This window comes from Oncorhynchus nerka, linkage group LG14 (genome assembly GCF_034236695.1).
Source record: "Oncorhynchus nerka isolate Pitt River linkage group LG14, Oner_Uvic_2.0, whole genome shotgun sequence".
NCBI lineage: Eukaryota > Metazoa > Chordata > Actinopteri > Salmoniformes > Salmonidae > Oncorhynchus > Oncorhynchus nerka.
The window spans coordinates 58158206-58180287 of record NC_088409.1 but is presented as its reverse complement, the minus strand read 5'-3'; the positions used below and the strand labels follow the sequence as shown (position 1 = coordinate 58180287).

General features: G+C 42.9%; 1 long non-coding RNA gene across 1 annotated transcript; it reads right to left on the bottom strand.

Moving 5' to 3' along the window:
* Positions 1-4339: 4339 nt before the first annotated feature.
* On the bottom strand, positions 4340-21793 carry LOC115141533 (uncharacterized). Its single transcript, XR_003865377.2, has 3 exons — positions 21458-21793; positions 4832-4901; positions 4340-4669 (listed from the first exon to the last, which is right to left on the bottom strand). It is a non-coding gene; the product is annotated as an uncharacterized LOC115141533 (long non-coding RNA).
* Positions 21794-22082: the final 289 nt, after the last annotated feature.

Here is a 22082-nt window from a genome sequence, read left to right as displayed (position 1 = left end):
GTGCAGACTACAAATATTCCAAAACATGAATCCTATTTGCAATAAGAAGGCACTATCCAACACAACACATCACTGAGTACCACTCTTCATATTTTCAAGCATGGTGCATGGTGTATTCCGTTTATTTCTATCCCCCCAAACAGCAAGCATGGGTCTGCTTGCCATCGGCAATTACTAAGGAGTTTTTTTTTGAGGGGGGATGAAAAATAAACGGAATAGAGCTAAGCACAGGCAAAATCCTCGAGGAAAACCTGGTTCAGTCTCCTTTCCAACAGACACTGGGAGACAAATTCACCTTTCAGCAGGACAATAACCTAAAACACAAGGAACAAATATACACTGGAGTTGCTTACCAAGACGACATTGAATGTTCCTAGTTGTGGCCTAGTTACTAGTGGCCTAGTTACTGTTTTAACTTAAATCGTCTTGAAAATCTATGAGACTTGAAAATGTGGGGGCGAATAAGTGTCCTTGTTTTGTATGTCGTGTTTTGTATTATTTGTTCTGCACCCAGAACTCTGGGTCTTGTTGTTCCTGTATGCTCTTTTATGTTTAGATAAGAATTGTATACCTGTCTTGTATACCTATACACCATTCTTGTGTGTGTTTAATAAAAAATATTTGAAACAGAAATACAGGGGCTCTTATTTCTTCAAGAGTTGTTTCTGTGTTCTTATCCTTTGTTTGTAATCAGTGCGTCTTTGTGAAATAGGTGTACTGCATATGAGCACTTGTGCTGTATAGTAGGCCTAAGTTCTTTACAGGAGCTACATATTGCTCTGCATTGATTGTAATGTTTGTGTGATAGACATTTTCCTCTATTGCCTTTGAATGTTTTACCTTAGCCAATATTACTATTTTTCTGTCAAACTCACCTTTGAACCTTTGGTACATAGACTTTTCCAGGTACTGTATGTCTGATTTTTTAGAATGACCTCAGCAAGTCAAGGCGGTAGTTTACTGTTGAGGTCCTCAGAGAGATTGCATTTGTGCCACTTTGTTTTCACTATGGTGGTGTAGTTTTTACACTTCCCTCCGAAACACATTTTGGCAGTGTGAAATATTCCCAGAAGAACAAACATGGTCTTATATATGGAATTACCACCCCTCGTCTTTCACACACTGGCTCTGTGAGTTGATGCTGTACTCCCCTCTATTTACCCAACCCCACTTAAACACAGCACTGTCTACCATACCAGGAAAACCTGAATGGATGCCAGTATACATAGGCTACCGTACCCTGTTTCCCTGTAATAGAAAATGGGCTATCAATGAATATCAAAACCGAGACACGTAACCCACTTGCTTTGTGCCAGTTGAAACGTGGACGCTTGTTTGTCAATCCAAGCGTGAAACCGTACTCCTTAATGTTTGCATGCACCGGTCACTGAATATCGTGGCCAAACGCACAGTGACAACACCCCGCAGTACCAGTGACGCTGGGCTTCATTGTCCATCTTTATCTAGGTGAAATTTATGATGCATTATTTTCACACTGAGCAGAGGTCGGAGATAAGATCAGTAGCCTGTCGGGGAATGAATACAGTGGAATATTTTCCCCAGGGAATGTACACAAGGTTCAAGATTGCGTGGAGAACCTGATAGTCTTGGAAGAATCCAGCATGTGAATTACAGATTTTTTTATGCATTACTTGCATTACAGTGCGGCATGTTCCTTCTCAATACAGTCCATTAACATATCACTGCTTTACAGGTACGATATCATCACACAACATTTTGACTACATGTGTGATATCCCATGTAGTGACATTCTATGATAATATTCACAATTGGTGGATGGTGACATCTCAGATTTGACCATTTGACCTATTCTTGTTAATAATATGGCTGATCCTAGGTCCGAATGGCCAGCCGCCGTGGGAATGATTGAACCAACCCCTCACAGACACACGTGATATGGCAGTCAAAGCTGAGTGCAGAATCTGCCAGTCCTGAGCTAGATCTGAAGTACTACTCACTCTGCAGAAGCACAGCTCTCTCTCTCTCTCTCTCTCTCTCTCTCTCTCTCTCGCTCTCTCTCTCGCTCTCTCTCGTGCTCTCTCTCTCTCTCTCTCTCTCTCTCTCTCTCTCTCTCTCTCTCTCTCTCTCTCTCTCTCTCTCTCTCTCTCTCTCTCTCTCTCGTGCTCTCTCTCTCTCTCAGTATAAAGTAGGGAACAGTGTTGCCAGTGAACCATTTAGCTGTGTCCAGGGTGGGGATGCCTTGTGACAAAAGGGTCAGACACTGCCAGAAGACAGTTTTTTTTATCCATGTGAAATAGTTACCGTATGTTCTGCAAAGTTTTTGTATTTTTGACATGTATCTATTCATAACATGCAATAGGCTTTCAAATCTAATATATGTGAGAACTCTTTAGGCTATGGCCAAGCGCACACACTCCCTTTTCTGAATTTTCACTCATAGCTGTGTTCAAGGTCAGGTGCCGTACCGCTAGATGATAACCGTGCGGTTGTGGACCCACTATTCAGTAAAACTATGACTCAGCCTCACACCATTTTTGAGGTGTTTTTCCACCAGCTTCTGGACCTCATAGTTGACAGGAACGACCCCTGACCTTTTTGACACTGTCTACCTGTTACGTGACTGTCATGTGATTTTCTCTCTCTGTCTGGCTTGCCAGTAATGAGGGGTCATACACAACCTCTCGTCCTTTACTGTAGTGGACTGTATGGCATATTAGGTTAGGGAGTCTTCAGTTGTTTCTGTCTGACTACTGATGACTTCTTTATACGGATGCAGTAAAACCGATGCGCTGTCAGTGGCAAAGAACAAAATCAATGCAAACAATAGCAATAGTAAGACCTCTATGTCATCCATGGTCACACCTGTGGAAATAATATATTTCCTCAAGATGAGGTTTCAAACGTCATGACCAGTATTGTTCAGTTTCAGTAATATCAATGGAGTTTCAGTGTTGGATTGGTTTTCATGTGGATATTTTACAGGCTTGAAGTTCTGAGTACTTTGTGGATTACCACATACTGTATAGCAGATACTAATCCCTATGGGGCCGTGCTTATTTGAACGCCCCCCTGTAATTTAGCGGCATGTCAACACCCCTCCGGGTCTCTGTATTACTTTCCCTCTTTCTAATTCTCTCTCTCTCTCTCATTGGCTCTCTCTTTTCAAACCTTCTGAAAGTCTCTCCCTGGTTCCTCAGTAATATGAGAATCTGAAGTTGTAATATGCTTTCTCATTTTTGTTCTTCTTCCCCATCCCCCCTATTTGCCTCTCCCTCGCTCCCTATCATATTTCTACATTCTTCCCCCACTCAAGGATGTGGGGCCAGCGTAGCCTAGCAGGAGGTTGAGGGGCGGGAGAGACGGGAAGCAGAAGTAGGAAAATGAAACAAAATGTCCTGTGCTCTCTGACAGTGGTTCCGCAACAGCAGACTTTTTTTCTTTCGCTGGTCTAGTGGAGATAAAAGAAAGCACATGAGAGCGATTGGGAAACCAAGGGAGGCAGCTTCCCCTAAATGTTTCATACCACCATCAGTGCCTGTAAATCCTGTAGAGGGAAACACAGGCATGTGAACTCAAATGAGACCGGCAATATAATAAGGGGAATGGAGTGTGTTCCAAAACCTTTGATTGCTATGGGAGGATAGCATTGTTTTATGAAAGAGGGAAGAGGTACTGAAAAATTTTGTCAGACTGGAAGGGAAGGAACGTTTTTTTTTTTTAAAGGGCAAGAAATGGTTAGAAGGAGAGGGGGATGGAGGGAGGGAGTGGGCGTGGGAGTCTGCCGTGCGTCACGCCAGGGCTGATGTGCAGGCGCTATCTCTGCACCATACCGCCTATCAACATTCCCCACTCCACTGATAACAGGCCCTACTTCTCTCTCTCTCTCTCTCTCTCTCTCTCTCTCTCTCTCTCTCTCTCTCTCTCTCTCTCTCTCTCTCTCTCTCTCTCTCTCTCGTGGTCCCAACTCCATTGAAAACAGACTCTCTCCTCTCATTTTTTACTTTTATTTTTTTTTATTTAACAAGGCAAGTCAGTTAATTAAGAACAAATTATCATTTACAATGACGGCCTACCCCGGCCAAGCCTGGACGACGCTGAGCCAATTGTGCGCCGCCCTGTGGGACTCCCAATCACGGCCAGATGTGATACGGCCTAGATTCAAACCAGAGACTGTAGCGACACCTCTTGCACTGAGACGCAGTGCCTTAGACCACTGGCAAAAGTATTTCCCTCTAGGGTTGGCAAAATTCGCAGCGTAAAGTTTGACGTATGAGGAGAGAGTTTCAGTGATTTGTGCTGCCGTCCTCTGGGTGTCATGTTGAATAATAACTGACACTCTAGTGCCTGACTCGGGCCATTCAAATCAAATCCAGATTTATTTACACAGCACATTTAAGACATGGGATGCAATGCAATGTGCTTTATAGGGGGAAAAAAACACAAAAAAACAAGGAAAATAAAAGCTGAAATATTTACGACACAACAAACACAAGATTTAAAAAAACGAAAGAATGACAAACAGCAGCCAAAGGAAACGTATGTTTTACATACTTTTAGTAGAAAAGTATGTTTTAGTAAAAATATGTTTTAATATCTTAAAAAAATATATTTGTCCACAGTTTCGGCCCCCCTCAGGTTCTTTGGCAGGCTATTCCAGATGCTGGGGGCATAATCTCTTGGTCCAAGGCTTTGGGATGAAGGGAAAGATAGTTAAAAGGTCAGTGCCAGAGGACCTTAGAGACCTACTTGGTACATAAATTCAAAGCATGTCTGACATGTATTGGGGTGCACAATCGTGGATTGATTTAAGAACCAATAGCATAAACTTAAAATGAATTCTAAAACTCACAGTCAGCCGGTGCAGAGACCTTTAAAACAGGTGTAATGTGTGCTCTCCGTCTGGTCTTGGTCAGCCATGTCTAATTGGAGAAATGTGGAAATATAATAAATGATCATAACAACAATAATCAGAACAGCAGTAGTACATAAAAATGCTGGTGTGGACACATTGTGTGGACACGTTCCATACCATACAGTGCATTTGGAAAGTATTCAGACCCCTTGACTTTTACCACATTTTGTTACGTTACAGCCTTATTCTAAAATGGATTAAATAGTCCCCCCCCCCATCAATCTACACACAGTATCCCATAATGACTAAGCAAACAGGATTTTAGATAATAAACTGAAAAATTACATTTACAAAAGTATTCAGACCCTTTACTCAGTACTTTGTTGAAGCACCTTTGGCAGCGATTACAGCCTCGAGTCTTCTTGACGCTACAAGCTTGGCACACCTGTATTTGGAGAGTTTCTCCCATTCTTCTCTGTAGATCCTCTGAAGCTCTGTCAGGTTGGATGGGGCGCGTCGCTGCACAGATATTTTCAGGTCTCTACAGAGATGTTCGATTGGGTTCAAGTTCGGGTTCTGGCTGGGTCAGGCAATGACATTCAGAGACTTGTCCAGAAGCCAATCCCGCGTTGTCTTTGCTGTGTACTTAGGGTCATTATCCTGTTGGAAGGTGAACCTTTTTCCCAGTCTGAGGTCCTGAGCGCTCTGGAGCAGGTTTTCATCAAGGATCTCTCTGTACTTTGCTCTGTTCATGTTACCCTCGATCCAGATCAGTCTCCCAGTCCCTGCCGCTGAAAAACATCCCCACAGCATGATGCTGCCACCACCATGCTTCACCATCGGGATGGTGCCAGGTTTCCTCCAGATGTGATGCTTGGCATTCAGGCCAAAGTGATCAATCTTGGTTTCATCAGTCCAGACAGTCCCTTAGGTGCCCTTTGGCAAACTCCAAGCGGGCTGTCATGTGCCTTTTATTGAGGAGTGGCTTCCGTCTGGCCACTCTACCATAAAGGTCTAATTGGTGGAGTGATGCAGAGATGGTTTTCCTACTGGAAGGTTCTCCCATCTCCACAGAAGAACTCTGGAGCTCTGTCAGAGTGACCATGAAGATCTTGGTCTCCTCTCTGACCAAGGCCCTTCTCCCCCGATTCACCAGTTTGGCCGGGCGGCCAGCTATAGGAAGAGTATTGGTGGTTCCAAACTTTTTCCATTTAAGAATGACGGAGGCCACTGTATTCTTGGGGACCTTCAATGCTGCAGAAACGTTTTGGTACCCTTCCCCAGATCTGTACCTTCACACAATCCTGTATCAAAACTCTACGTACAATTCCTTCAACCTCCTGGGTTGGTTTTTGCTCTGACATGCACTGTCAACTGTGGGACTGTCAGATGTCCCCAAGGAGATGTGGGTGTGGAGTCAGGCACAGGAGAAACGAGTTTCAAAAGAAAAGGGCGTTTCATTTACTAGCTCAAAAAAACAACAGGAACACCGGACTACAGCAATAGCCACGAACACCCCCACTCAGACACAGTCTAGGGAAAAACACCTGTAAAACACGAGCTAATAAAAACGAAACCCAAACTCACTGACAGTTCAAACGAAAACAATCCCGCACAAAACCCCAAAGGAAATGTCGAATTAAATAACCCCCCCTTCCCTAATTAACCAAAAGGAAACCAGGTGAAACACAAAACAGACATAACCAAAAGAAAAGGAAAAAGGATCGGTGGCAGCTAGTAGACCGGCGACGACGACCGCCGAGCGCCGCCTGAACAGGGCGAGGAGCCACCTTCGGTGGAAGTTGTGACAGGGACCTTGTCAAATAAACAGGTGTGTGCGTTTCCAAATCATGTCCAAACAATTTAATTTACCACAGGTTGACTCCAATCAAGTTGAAGAAACATCTCAAGGATGATCAATGGAAACAAAGAGCTGAATTTCGAATCTCATAGAAAATGGTCAGAATACTTATTTTTATTTATGTTTTATACATTTTCTATACATATTCTAAAAACCTGTTTTCACTGTGTCATTATGAGGTATTGTGTGTCAATTGATTTTTATTTTATCCATTTTAGAATAAGGCTGTAAAATAACACAATGTGGAAAAAGTCAAGGGTTCAGAATACTTTCCGAATGTACTGTAACTACCCCATACTTTTCTGAAAGGTCATGTCTGCTGAACATTTCTCTGTAGTCACATTTCAATCCGCAAATAGTTTAGATAATACTTTCAAACTTAAGTACAGGGGAAACGCAAACCTTGTTGGTGTATCCCTTTCACCAATCAGATCTTTAGCCAATGTGTCTGGTGACATCTCCCTATGAATGTTCTCTCATATAAAAGTAGGCCAAAGGTACCTGTGCGACACCTTTCCGATATCTCACACACACCGCTTTCTATGTCTCCTAGGAGCGTATGTGTGTTACCCCTATTCCTGCCTGTGTAGTTCCTCTGTCTGCTGAAGGAGGCTTCTCCATTCTGCCGGTGCTCTCACGTATGCTCTGTTTTTGCCACCATGGCACTATTGACACTCAAAGCAGAAAGAAGTGCAAGGCTAAGCAATAACAGCAAATGAGTGCACATGTACGTGCACACATGCACCCATGGACACACACACACACAGTCCCTCAGACTTTCAAAGGGAACCTTGTGAGGAGGGTGAAAACATTTAGGTCATGTTCATGCTTTGCAAATCACCAAATAATTGATTAAAACAAAACTGTTTTGCAAAATTGGTCTACAGTAGTCTCAACAGCAATCTCTGGGGTAGCACCATGGTGTTGCTGGAGGACAGTTAGTTTCTGACCTCCTCTGGGTATATTGGTTTTCACCCTCTTCCATAGACATACACAGTAATTATGACAACTTCCGGAGGACATCCTCCAACCTATCACAGCTCTTGCAGTGTGAACTGAAATGTTGTCCACCCAATCAAAGAATCAGAGAATTAATCTAGTACTGAATGCTTAAGCTACAGATAGCTAGCACTGCGGTGCATGAAATGTGGTGAGTCATTGACTCAAAGTGAGAGAAAGACAATTGTTGAATAGTTCTGAAGAAATGTATTTCTTCAAAAATTAAGAAGCCCGAGAGAGAGTGAGAGTGAGAGAGAGAGAGAGAGAGATACAGTGCCTTCAGAAAGTGTTTTTTAGACTCAGCAATCTACACACAATACCCCATATTGACAAAGCGAAAAAGCGTTGTTTTTTTTAGATTATTTTGCAAAAACAACAAAAAACAACGGAAATACCTTATAAGTAATCAAAAACCTTTGCTATGAGACTCGAAATTGAGCTCAGATGCATCCTATTTCCATTGATCATCCTTGATGTTTCTACAACTTGAATTAAATCCATTGGACATGATTTGGCTAGGCACACACGTCTATTTAAGGTCTCAAAGTTGACAGTGCATGCCAGAGCAAAAAACAAGCCATGAGGTTTGAAGGAATTGTCCTTAGAGCTCCGAGACAGGATTGTGTCGAGGCACAGATCAGGGGAAAGGTACCAAATGTTTCTGCAGCATTGAAGGTCCCCAAGAACACAGTGGCCTCCATTCTTAAATGGAAGAAGTTTGGAAACACCAAGACTCTTCCTAGAGCTGGCCGCTTGGCCAAACTGAGAAATCGGGGGAAAAGGGCCTTGGTCAGGGAGGTGACCAAGAACCTGATGGTCACTCTAACAGAGCTCTAGAATTCCTCTGTGGAGATGGGAGAATCTTTCAGAAGGACAACCATCTCTAAAGCACTACTTCAATCAGGCCTTTATGGTAGAGTGGCCAGACGGAAGCCACTCCTCAGTAAGAGGCACATGACAGCCCGCTTGGAGTTTGCCAAAAGGCACCCATGGACTCTCAGACCATGAGAAACAAGATTCTCTCATCTGATGAAACCAAGATTGAACTCTTTGGCCTGAATACCATACATCACGTCTGGAGGAAACCTGGCACCATCCCTACGGTGAAGCATGGTGGAGGCAGCATCATGCTGTGGGGATGTTTTCAGTGGCAGGGACCTGGAGACTAGTCAGGATTGAGGTAAAGATGACCGGAGCAAAGTATAGAGAGATCCTTGATGAAAACCTGTTCCAGAGCGCTCAGGACCTCAGACTGGGGCGAAGGTTCAACATTCCAACAGGACAATGGCCCAAAGCACACAGCTAAGACAACGCAGGAGTGGCTTCAGGACAAGTCTCTGAATGTCCTTGAGTGGCCCAGCCAGAGCTAGAACGTGAACCCAATGGAGCATCTCTGGAGACACCTGAAACTAGTTCTGCAGTGACGCTCCCCATCCAACCTGACAGAGCTTGAGAGGATCTGCAGAGAAGAATGGGAGAAACTCCCCAAATACAGGTGTGCCAAGCTTGTAGAATCATACCCAAGAAGATGTATAATCGCTTCCATAGGTGCTTCAACAAAGTACTTAGTAAAGGGTCTGAATACTTATGTGAATGTCATATTTCCTATACCTGTTTCTGAATTGTCATTATGGGGTATTGTGTGTGGATTGATGAGGGAAAGAAATCTACTTAATCAGTTTTAGAAGAAGGCTGTAACCTAACAACATTTAGAAAAAGTCAAGGGGTCTAAGTACTTTCTGAAGTTACTGTGTGTTTATATATATATACATATATATATATATATATATATATATATATATATGTATATATATATATATATTTTTTTTGTTGTTTTTTGTTTTACCTAGCTAGTGAATGCAGCTAGCTAGTTTAGCCTACTCAAACACCTGGCTCAAACAGAGAAGGATGCTATGTTAGCTAGCTGGCTGGCTATGACTATCCAACACTGGAACTCTTCAAAGTCAAGGTAAGCTTTTGGTTTTATATATTAGTTGATAGCCACTGGGGCCCTCTGGTGTAACTACTAAACTGCATTGCTTGTAGCTGGTTTATTAACTTGTTAGTTCTCGTAGCTAGCTATGTTGACTATGACGTTAGGTGACATTGAGGTATGCTGTGTGTAGTGGTTAACGGTTATGGTATGAAGGTTTGGCTTGGAAAGGTTTTGTCAGTTGGTCACAGACAGTGCTTGTATTGTGCACTGAAGTCCACAAGTGAAGGGAGAGGGGGAGAGGAGGAGAGCAGCAGTGGTGTAAAGTACTTAAGTAAAAATACTTTAAAGTACTACTTAACTAGTTTTTATGGGTATCTGTAGTTTACTATTTCTAGTATGAAGGTTTGGCTTGGAAAGGTTTTGTCACCTGGTCACAGACAGTGCTTCTATTGTGCACTGAAGTCCACAAGCAAAGGGAAAAGGGGAGAGGAGGAGAGCACCAGTGGTGTAAAGTACTTAAGTAAACATACTTTAAAGTACTACTTAAGTAGTTTTATGGGTATCTGTAGTTTACTATTTCTATTTTTGACTAGTTTGACTTCACTATATTCATACAGATTTTTAAAAACCTTTTACTCCATACATTTTCCTTGACACTCAAAAGTACTCATTACATTTTGATTGTTTAGCAGGACTGTAAAATCCTCCAATTCATTCACTTATCAATAAAACATCCCTGGTCATCCCCACTGCCTCAGATCTGGTGGAGTGTGCCCCTGGCTATCCATAAATAAAAATTAAAAATATAAAAGGGTGCCTTCCGTTTTGCTTAATATAAGGAATTTGAAAGGATTTATATACTTTGATACTAAAGAATATTTTAGCAATTACATTTACTTTTGATACTTAAGTACATTTAAGGCGTTTACTCAAGTAATATTTTACTGGGTGACTTTCTATTAAGCCAAGTATGACAATTGAGTACTTTTTCCACCACTGGAAAGCGTGTAGATGCGAGAAGGAATCATACAACGAGCAAGTGATCATGCTGTTTGCATGTGGCTGCTATGAAAGTGAACTGTGATTGTGGTGATCAGGGGTACATTCATTCCGCCAATTCTGTTGAAAAACTTTTCTTAAACGGAAGAAGACGGAATTAAATGGGGATAAGCACACCTGAATTTGTCCAATAAAAACTCTTGTTTGCAACTGTTGGACTAATGATTACACCCTAGATCAGCTAGATGCAGGCAACAGTGTGCAAGGCGTTATTGAATGTATTACTGTCTGGATAGCATTTTCTCTCGACCAGTATAGCAACCTCATGATGGGTATAGGGAAATTTGAGTGTCATGTAGTAAACTAAACCTATTGATGTTACATTGAGCTGGGTGAATGGAATATGAATGACAGTCATCCAATATGCTGTAATAGAAATAAGGCCATGCTCATTTAAAAAATACTGTCCTTCATTTTAAACGGCACTGACCGCCTCTGGTATGTACTGATAGAAAAACTCAAATCTGACACAATTACTTTTATAACTGAGACATTTACATTCAGCTGACATTGTCCCTCTCTTGCAATTCCCTAATTTAAGAACAGGTTATTTTTCAGGGGCAGCAATCAATTCAGAATCTAAACCTATCCGATTCCATGCATAAACATTTCCCTTCATCGAAACTTGGATACAGTCCACTCCTCTTATCCATCTACCAGTGACTTCTACTCCCGGTGCCTGTGGACACTACAGTTTATCCATGATTGTGAAGTGCAAATATTGCTCTGTAAAATACACTCTACCCTCAAAGGTCATAGCCTTGGGTTTATGTCAGGCCTGGTGTGAGTTCAGATTCAAGGGCTTCTACATCAAAGCAGGGCACCGGTGTGTTTTCAGCACTACATCAAACCCCTTACTGAATATGCCTCTTTTTTTAAAAGGGGGAGGGTTAATCTGAGCAATAATCCACACATCAAACGTCCCGGGACACGTGAGAGAGCCCCAAAATCCTGGGATTATTTCTGATGAAATCCTCCTTAAGAAGGTAAACCTCCCAAGTCGGCCCGATTGTTTTGGCTGTGCTTGGGGTGTACGTAGTTCTGTGAGAGTGACATCTCCTGAACCCGAACCAAAACTCAGGCCTGCCGGAGTCCAAACCTTGGCAAGCCAAGCCATCCGAGTAGAACGCTATAGAGAGGTCCGGAAAAGGTCCGGAGAGGTCCGGAAAATCTATCTGGGATAAGGTTGTATTACACTTGAGTCAGTTCTACGTTATCAGAGAAGTTAATGTCATGGCACGCATGGAAGAAATGCATCTGACCGCTCTGGAGGCTTTAGTTTTGAGCTGCTCTTAAAGTTTGTGAGGATTTAAAAGGGGAGTTATCAGGGTCAGGAAGGGTAATAAGCAAGAAGCCAAAGAGCATCGGAGTAATGCTGTGACGCAGGCTGCGGTTGTGTTAATGGGTGATATCTGCACAGTTAATCCATGTGTTTGAACAGGCCAATCTCTGTTGTTTTGGATGGCAAACAACAGTACTAGAATTGGGTAGCTCTGACAACCTGTTCACATCAGTTCTTCTCAATGTGGGTACATCTGACTTTTTCAGATAGGGTACTGGAAAATGTCTGTTTGGCCCTTTGATGTGGTGTAAATGATCTTCCACCTACGCATCTTTTCTGAATTGTTACAAAGTCTAAAACTTTCTTTGTCTTGGTATGTAGGTCACATATCTTTCAACAGTGAGCTTAAAAATGCCCAGGTTGAAATGTGTGGATCACAGACTTTTTCAACTCACCCTTCACACCATCTGACATACAAAGGAATCTCTTTTTTTTAAGTGACAACTTCATAAGGTGTAATTATTTCAATTAGATGAGCAATGCATTTCATCTTTTGATCAAAACCTTACTTGACTTTCAATGCAGCGCGACTATGTAATCTGCGTGTGAGGTTTTATGTCCTTGTATCCGTCGTTGAAAACGGGAGCATGAAAACATCTAGAAGGAATATTGAGGTGTGTCGTCCATTGAGCAAACACCACATGCCAACATTATTACATTTTTCCCTTTGAATCATTTAACTGACTCTTCTCCAGAACGACTTACAGTTCATCTTAAGATAGCCAGATGGGACAACCACATATCACAGTCACAGTAAGTACATTTTTCCTCAAATTAGCTATCAGCAAAGTCGATGGTGATAAGGGGAAACAAATCCCCTATGAAGAGTTAGGGTTTCATGTTTTCGGGAAGATTGGCAGGAACTCTACTGTCCTAGCTTCAGGGGGAAGTTGGTTCCGCCATTGAGGTGGGCAAAGAGACGAGAGGTGACAGAACGGAGTACTTGGGTTGGGGTGTAGGGTTTGAGCATAGCGTTAAGGTAAGTTGTAGATGCGAGCTTCTCCTGGAAGCCAGTGGAGTGTGTGGAGGAGCGGGGGTGACATGGGAGAACTTGGGAAGGTTGAACAACAGGCGGGCTGCAGCGTTCTGGATACATTGCATGGGTTTGAAGGCACAAGTGGGGAGCCCAGCCAATAGTGAGTCGCAGTAGTCCAGATGGGAGATGACAAGTGCCTGGATTAGGACCTGCACCTCTTCCTATGTGAGGTAGGGTCGAGTCACTGCTTTGATATTTGCAGAGAATGACAGGGTGTTGCCAAGGTTCTTTGCACTCTGGGAGGGGGACTCCTTGGAGTTGTCATCCGTGATAGAGAGGTCATGGAGCGGGCTGGCTTTCCCCGGGAGGAAGAGCAGCTCTGTCTTGTCGAGGTTGAGCTTGAGATGGTGGGCCAACATCCAAGCTGAGATATTTGCCAGGCACGCAGAGATGTGTGTCGCAACCTGGGTGTCAGAAGGAGGGAAGGAGAAAAGTAGTTGAGTGTCATCTGAATAACAATGATAGGAGAGACCATGTAAGGATATGATGGAGGATATATATTTTATGACGTCACATAGCAGGTGCAACCTGTTTCTGTTGGCAGCAGGCAGGAAGTCACACAGTTGGCAGAGAGAGGGAGAGAGAGAGAGAGAGAAAGAGTATGGATGTTTCTTGCTGTTTGGCTTTCTTCACTCTTCTTGAACCAGTTTTAGAGAAAACAGATGAGCCTCTAATATCCCTAGCTAGATGAGTCGAGCCGTGATGTTACATGTCACGTTGTCGATTTTGTACATTTAATGAGCTGTAAGAAAAGTGAAAAGGTCTGATAATTCAAATCATGATGCTTTGAAAGTGGTATGTGTGCTGAGTTGGCTAATTTGCAGGGTAATTTGGGTTAGAAATGATTTCTGACACATCTTCTCAGTTTTATACTGGTCTGGTACAAATTCTTTGGGAATTATTGAGAGAAAATATATACTAAACAATCTTAGCAATGACATGTCACGATAAACATTTGTATACTGAAGACTTGGGCCAACTAGGGAAGTGACTCATGATATACTTTGAGGTCAACCAAAAACCATTTTTTTGGGCAAGTGAGAATTTCCTTTGAAAAGAAATGCCTTGCATTTTGTCCACTTATCAGGTCTCCTTGGTTTTGGCTGGCAATAGAGATATATAGAGGCTTCTCCTTTCCTTTCCTCTCTCCTCATCTCTCAGTGGGGCCCGTTCGGGGGCTTAGTCACTTGGGTGTGAATCAGAGGCCACATTTGCACCGAACAAAGTGACTCACCCTGCTGCCTTAAGTCATAGGAATGCACGCAATGCAGGCTGCAAGATGGCCGCCTGGGCTGGCTGCATACGGACTCTAGCTGAGAGAGAGGTTTAGGTTTGACTCCCTCACTGCCAGAGAATTCCCCCCCTCTGCCCTTTTCTTTATCCCCCTTCAGTCACACTGATTTGGTACACCGTTTTAAACAGGTTGATTAATGTCTTCAGAACCAGATAGCTTTGACTGATGCTTATGTTTAACCCAGAATTCCCTGCATAGTTTTGAGGTTGATAATAACCTGCATATGAACAAATGACAAATGTTTGGCTTTTTTTAGTCACCCATGTCATGCTTTTTTTAACAACCTATTTACCTCTTAATGTTATGACAGTAAAACCCTATTTGTATGCCCATATACACTACCGTTCAACATTTTGGGGTAACTTAGAATTGTCCTTGTCTTTGAAAGAAAAGCACAACGCTGTGTACTACTCCCTTCACAGAACAGCCCAAACTGGCTCTAACCAGAATAGAAAGAGGACTGGGAGGCCCCGGTGTACATCTGAACAAGAGGACAAGGACATTACAGTGTCTAGTTTGAGAAACAGACGCCTCACAAGTCCTCAACTGGCAGCTTAATTTAATAGTACCAGCAAAGCACCAGTCTCAACATCAGCAGTGAAGAGGTGACTCCGGGATGCTGGCCTTCTAGGCAGAATTCCTCTGTCCAGTGTCTGTGTTCTTTTCTTTTCATTGGCCAGTCTGAGATATGGCTTTTTCTTTGCAACTCTGCCTAGATGGCCAGCATCCTGGAGTCCCCTTAGGTGTAATTATGTACCTTCATTCATCATGCGAATGCTTAACAATATTTTATCACTTTCTGTTAAGATCATCAAGCCTTTCATACTGAGAGAGCTTTCATGAGAGGTTCAAGCCCTTCTTAAATGGAGGAAGGGGTCTGGGGAATGTTCAGACTTTTCTTGGAGTATCCTTTTCCGTATGAAATGCAGTCCAGGCTTTCCCACATGTTTTTCATTTCCTTCCTTGTTTTTTCTTCTCTGCCTGTCATCTGGAAGCCCTTCTCATTTGTTAGTGAAATATAGCTGAGCGGTGTTAGTCACAGGCCCAGTTGGAGCAACTGGAGACGCTGGGAGACGTCGCGCAGTGGGTCCTGTCAAACAATCGCCAGATGTTGGGAGAGGAGGCGGACCAAGACCCTAGGCTTGGGCCTACCATATGGAGGGGTGTGGTAGTGGACTAAATGTTGTGCGTTTAGCCTACTGGGGGTGTATGATAATGGGTCAAAGGCTTGGGCCTGGGCCTATGGAGGGGTGTGGTAGTAATGGAGGGAATGATTCAGTCTTACTCTGCTCCAATTTATGTAATTAGTCATTAGGGTTACGGAAGTGAAATAAAATGGTGTATTATTCCATTCTTAGCTGATTTTAACAAAGTGGTTTCAAAAAGGGGCACTCTACTGTCAGACTGTCATGAAGTTTAGTCACACCTAATGTATGTCTGCTGAAATAAATAATCTGCTGAACAAATTGTGTGGTTACCGACTTTGCATACATGATTTATATTTTAAATGTGTATTTATACATTTCTATTAGAAATGTGCTGTCTTTGAAAGCTTCCCACATGTAACAGAACATTCCTGGTTTCCGTTATGTTTGTAAAGTCAGCATTTGTAGTCAGCAAAAAAAAAAACAATGAGAGTTTTCCATCCCCCAGAGACCATATCACAATTCCTTCAGCTCATTCCTCTGGCTGAAAGCTCAGGGCATGTGTTGAAAACGTCTCCAGGGAGATGCCTTTCAAACGATGCTGTTCTGCTCCCCACCCACGCTATCCTCAGCTCTTATCATGAAGAACTATGAAGAGCCTAGGACTAAAGCAAAAACATCTGTAGTCCTAGATCGGTGAGGAGGAAGGTGAGAGCTGCATTCTTGCCCTGTGGAGGTGACGTCCATTGGAGGAGAGATCTGCTGCTTGATTGGTGGCTTCTCTTTTCAATCAAGCTGCCAAGAGCATAAAACAGCCAGCGTGGCCATGAGTACCTCCACAGGTTTCTAAGAATTCTGACAATTCCAAGAAAGAGTGATAAACACACTTGCTGTAACACCGCTCACTAATTACCCTCTTAACGAGAAATCTTTTGTGATTCTAAACCTTTTGTTCCCACAGCCTAAAAAAATGACTGGCAGCTTAAAATCATGGGGGCGGGTGATCTCTTTTCAACCTGACCTTGTTTCTTCACAAGTTCACCACTTTGTTTCCCACTGGATGCACATGAGAAGCTTTACTGGCAAAAACATCCAGAGACATACCACTGCTAACGCTAACTCAGCCTGCCAATGTTTTGGCATTGACGGGTGTGACTATAATGTTTGATTTGATCCGGTAAATGTGAAACTTTTGACATCTTTTGATTTATTACGTCATTTACAAGTGGACTTTTCAGCCTGTGTTCTTCTTATGCTCATATTGTGGAAGAACCCAAAGCTTGCATGACCAGTGTTTGTGACAAAACTTAACACCCCCCCCCCCCCCCCCCCCATAACTACTTGTTGTTGCTATCTACTGACTCACTGCTGTAAATCAGGTTGTCTGCCATTCCTTCGCTGTGTTGTCACGGTATTGCTTATTCTGCCAATCAACAGTGCTTCTTTGTCAAATGGGCACTTGAGACAGAAGGAAGTTATTTAAAAGAATAACACCCCACAAAGTGTGCTCTCATTCACAGCATCTGAGCATTTTCATTGTCTTGATTGTCTGCCATGTTGTCACTAACATTAAGTCAATCTTCTTTTGTTCCCTCACAGATGAATACATCTGCAGCACCTAAACCACAGTGAAACAGAGTCACATGAGGTAGAATTGAGCAAGGAGTGAACACGGAGGCCTAGTCATAGGCTACAATGACTCAGGCCTAGAGGACCCAATTTACCCACCCGCTAGCTCTGAGACAAATACTCATTCTTCTCCATATTCACAACTATTTCTGCACATAACTTCACATTCTGAGAACTTGGTTTACCATTTCTCGAAAGTGCCATGAGTTGTGTTGTGGAGTATAAGAATATGGACCAAGAACGAATCTTGATTTTGTTTAGGATACAGGTTCATACCGTTCCCACACGTGAAAAGTGAGAACAAGGCCTAGAGTAAGATTATGAGTAAGATTTTGGTACAGAGCCAATATTGGGCCCTTTTCAGCTCTTAAAGGGAAAAAAATAACCCTTGTGGTCAACCAAACTACAAATATTTGCCCGGCGCGGTTTGCTGTAGTCATCACAATTCTTTGGTGGCAAATGTAGTTGATTTTTCCTTTAAGGTTCTAGATAACATTTTTTTTAAAGAGTGCACCACAAATCATGTCATCACAAAGCTGATTGGTGGAACAAGGGCCAGTGTGGCAGAAGTTTGCTGTAGTCATCACAATTCTTTGGTGGGAAATGAAGCCTTGTTTTTTCCATTTGCTATTGACGATAAGACACACATCTTTATCTCATCCTCAAATATGATAGATAACATTTCCATAACACAATGAAATAGGACCAACCTGAGTAAACGTGAGGAGCAATTGGTTATACAACACAGGGCAGGCACCTGATTGGTAGATTTATAAGTAGTGTCATAAATAATGACATCATACGATATCATCTGATTGGTGGAATAATGGCCAGTGTGAGTCCCTGGTTTACAGCCTTACCCCTAGGTGTGTGTTGTGCCATAAGACAGTACTGATTTATGGAGCTGTCTTTGATTGGGCAAGTCTCTGAGCTGGTGAAACAGGTTATACTGTCCCACAGCATGGACAGAACACATCACAGTTTTACCTGGAAGTCCGGGTGGGGCACAGGTAGGGACGAGGCCCCACATGACACAAAATCCACAGGACAACAATGAATTGCCTGTCAAAATATCCCAGTGATATACGATCTAGAGTACTCAACCTAAGAATGATGAAACCATGCAGATTACTACATTGTTCCAATGGAAAAGTTCACAAATTTGCAGAATGTCGTTTTTTATGTCATGTGTCACAATTCATTGTCCCTCAACAATAGTGGGAGAAGCATTCCTTGTCTTACTATTTTCAAATATTGAACTCTGTGACTGAGTTAAAATAGCCGTCAAGACCTAGCACACTCTTTTGAACCACTCACACATTTCAGGTCAGGATAGTGAATGGTGGGGTTGAGGCAGAGGCTTCATGCAGGTAATAACACACACACACAGACACACACAGACAAACACGCACGAGCACAAACAACGGACCTTTACGCCGGTAATGTTTTCTCTCAGTAACAAAAAAAAATTAATCCATTAAATAATTATGTCAGCATTACTACCATTCCTGGAAAGAATGAATCTACGTAAACTCCAGTGACTTGCATTTTGAAGCCAACCTGTTCACATGAATTCTTGCCTCAAGGCTTTACATAAGGCAACAAATGATTACATGGAAATGTTGAATAGTAAGGTCAAGTGGACTAAGTGACTAAAGTTCGGCCTATTTGTTGGGTGACCGTGGTTTATTCCATGTTCTGTCTCTGTCTGTTGTCTATTCAGAGAACCCGCACCCTATTTTAAATAGATTGTCCCATCCAGTCACTGATATTTAGAAAACTGGAAAGACAAGCTTAGCTTACTGTAAATCTTGCATTCCCAGACCGAAATACGGTGTATATAAATAATGGTAAAATATTTGTACGGTATATACACTGAGTATACAAAACACGCTCTTTCCATGACATAGACTGACCAGATGAATCCAGGAGGAAGCTATGTTCCCTTATTGATGTCACTTGTTAAATTCACTTTAATCAGAGTAGATTAAAAAGAGAGGAAACAGGTTAAAGAAGGATTTTTAAGCCTTGAGACAAATGAGACATGGATTGCGTATGTGTGCCATTCAGGGGGTGAATGGGCAACACAAAAGATTTAAGTGCCTTTGAACGATTTATGGTAGTAGGTGCCAGGCACACCGGTTTGTGTCAAGAACTTCAACGCTGCTGGGTTTTCCACGCTCAACAGTTTCCCTTGTGTATCAAAAAATGGTCCACACCACCCATTGGACATCCAGCCAACTTGATGCAACTGGGGGAACCATTGGAGTCAACATGGGCCAGTATCCCTGTGTAATGCTTTCGACACCTTGTAAGGTCCATGCCCCGACATATTGAGGCTGTTCTGAGGGCAAAAAGGGGGGGGGTGCAACTTAATATTAGGAAGGTGTTCCTAACGTTTGGTATACTCAGTATATGTCAGACACAATACAAAAGGGGACGTACTAAACATCTGAGTGTGCACTAGCTGGTGCTAGGTTACAATGTTGACTGCCATTAGAAAGTTTCAGTCGACTTGTTTCACTTAACCTGCTCTGCGGGCCACATGTCTTAACTACGTGTCCGACTCTCTGTCTCTCGCTTTCCCTCTGCCTCTCACCCATACACACACGTACAACCTCACACATACTCATGGACGACCGTTCATACTTTGTAGCTTTAAAGATTGAGCCGTTACCTCATGAAAAGCCTTCTCTGTGAAGTGTTTGTTTGCAACGTAATGTAGGTGAGGGAAGAGCAGAGGCGGCTCTGCAGGTTGTTCAAGGAGCGGTTTGTGGTGTAAGTCTCCCACAGCTGTGAGCTACTAGGGTGTTGTTCACCATTCACCAACCAAACCTACTCACAAGCCTTATTTCCCACCCTTCGGGGACAAACACTGTCCAGCATTTTTTCTGACTCTGTTTTCCCAGGCCTTTGGCCAAGTGTTTGCAGAGTGAGTTTGTGTTTCTGCCTGTTAGTAATAACAGCCCTCAGATTTCTAAATGTGGCCAGTATCACAGCTGGCTGAAAGGAGAGAGCGGTGGGCAGAGATTGTTGGAAGGGGGTGGGGATGGGGAGGTTTCTATACATGTAAGGTTGTGTCAGAGCCCTGGATGTTGTGCTAGTGTATGCTAAATACACACTACACAATCAGTAGTAGATCTATAGTAGAAAGAAGAATAAAACAGGAAAAGGTTCTCAGTGCAGTACCTGTTATAATAACCCAACAGAGCCAAAGGGGAAGCCATGCTAGTAATGATGCCGTACAGATTAAACAAAGAGCAGACAAAGGAACTCAGTTAAATATCAATTTATCCTTATCAATGGTCATTTTTAGCCAATGCGTCGTATCAGTGAAGGAGATTTGCAGACTTTACCCTTCAACCATAAAACAATCTTAGGACCAGAGTAATGTTTTACCACAGAAGGAGGGAAAGAGACTTCCCGAATGAAAGTTCTGTCTCAAAAAGGTCGACATGGTTCTTTAGGCGTTTCCACCGACAAAATAATGTATAGATTGACCTAATTCAGAGACAATCAATATAGGCATTGCTAACGCTCACCTGATTTGACAATGTGCAGGTGGCTAGGTGTAAGCTTGCCAATGTTAACAAAAAAAACTATGGGACAAGTGACAGCTCATCAAAATACATTGTTTTACACCTAGGCCAGTTGTTGTGTGGGCAAGCTTATCTGCCATGTGTGCATATGAAGATACTACTCCTTCTACCAATAGGTCTGTGTCTTTTATGGCTTAGCTGGTAGTGCAATTGATTTGTAACCCAAGTCAGTGGTTAATGTTTAGTAGCCCAGACAACCTCAGGCTGCCCTCATTCTAATGGACGTAGGACTCAATTTCTCACTTTATTGTACCTTTTATTATGTCTGTACACTCTGCCCGCTGTACTGTAAAGGCTCTCTGACGTCAATGTCTGTGCTTGACCTGAATACTGTTAGGCAAACAGCCTTTGGACTGTGTAGAGGAGGAACTGCACACTTCCTCTGTATTCTTGCGTTGCGGTTAGCCTGTGGTACTCCGTATTGTATTATAGTATAACGGCACTAAAACCTTTTTATGGCAGACTGAAATAATTCAGTGTTGATCGATCAGTCTTTTATTTCATCCTAGACGCGGGGACCATCTCAAAATGGGAAATGTTCTCATTCACAATTGAGACGAACGTGCCTGCTTAAACTTCAACTGAGGGTTTGATTAAAGACTTATGCTGGCTACACAGTATCTAGACATGGCCACTATTTACACTGCACTGGTCAAAGCTGGCCTGGGCCCGGGTGGAAACAGCACACCCTCATAGCGGTGCCTTTGTTTTTCTTCTTCTTACCTCTACGTCATGGTGTCTCCATTCTCGCCTGTCGGTGTGAAGCGCACGTTACCAGCACAACCACAACATCCTGTCCATGCAGACTGCTTGTTGACTGCTCGGGGAGCTGTGCAGAGGGGCGGCTGCTGATTTTAGGCATGCTAATAAGACGCGTGGGAGTGTTAACTGCACGCGCAAACACGGTCTAATGAGAACAGAAAAGTCCTTACACGCAGCATGGGTTTGACTCTATTTTGATGGTTTGATTTGGATTTGATTTGGATCCCTTTTATTTAGTCCCCATTTGGACTAATCTTCCAAGAGTCCTTAAACGATGGTAATACCGGTATGTAAGTTTAGTAAGTAAAGGTGGTCCCTTTTTAGTGTCATAATGGCTGGCTTTGGCGAGTCAGCAAGCACCATTTGGGTCCGTATGAACATGGTTCATCTTTGCACTGGTTGAGCAAATGTTTTTCATCTGTCTGATCACTTCTGAGAACATGACTGTATCAGGTGCAGGGTGAAGGTCACATAGTGTGGGAAGTAGAGCAGGTTGCGAAAGCATGTACACATGCATTGTTCATGCCTGGGTGACTGTACCAACCACAGTCTAACAGACCGCGTGTCTTAGAAACGGGAAAGTCAA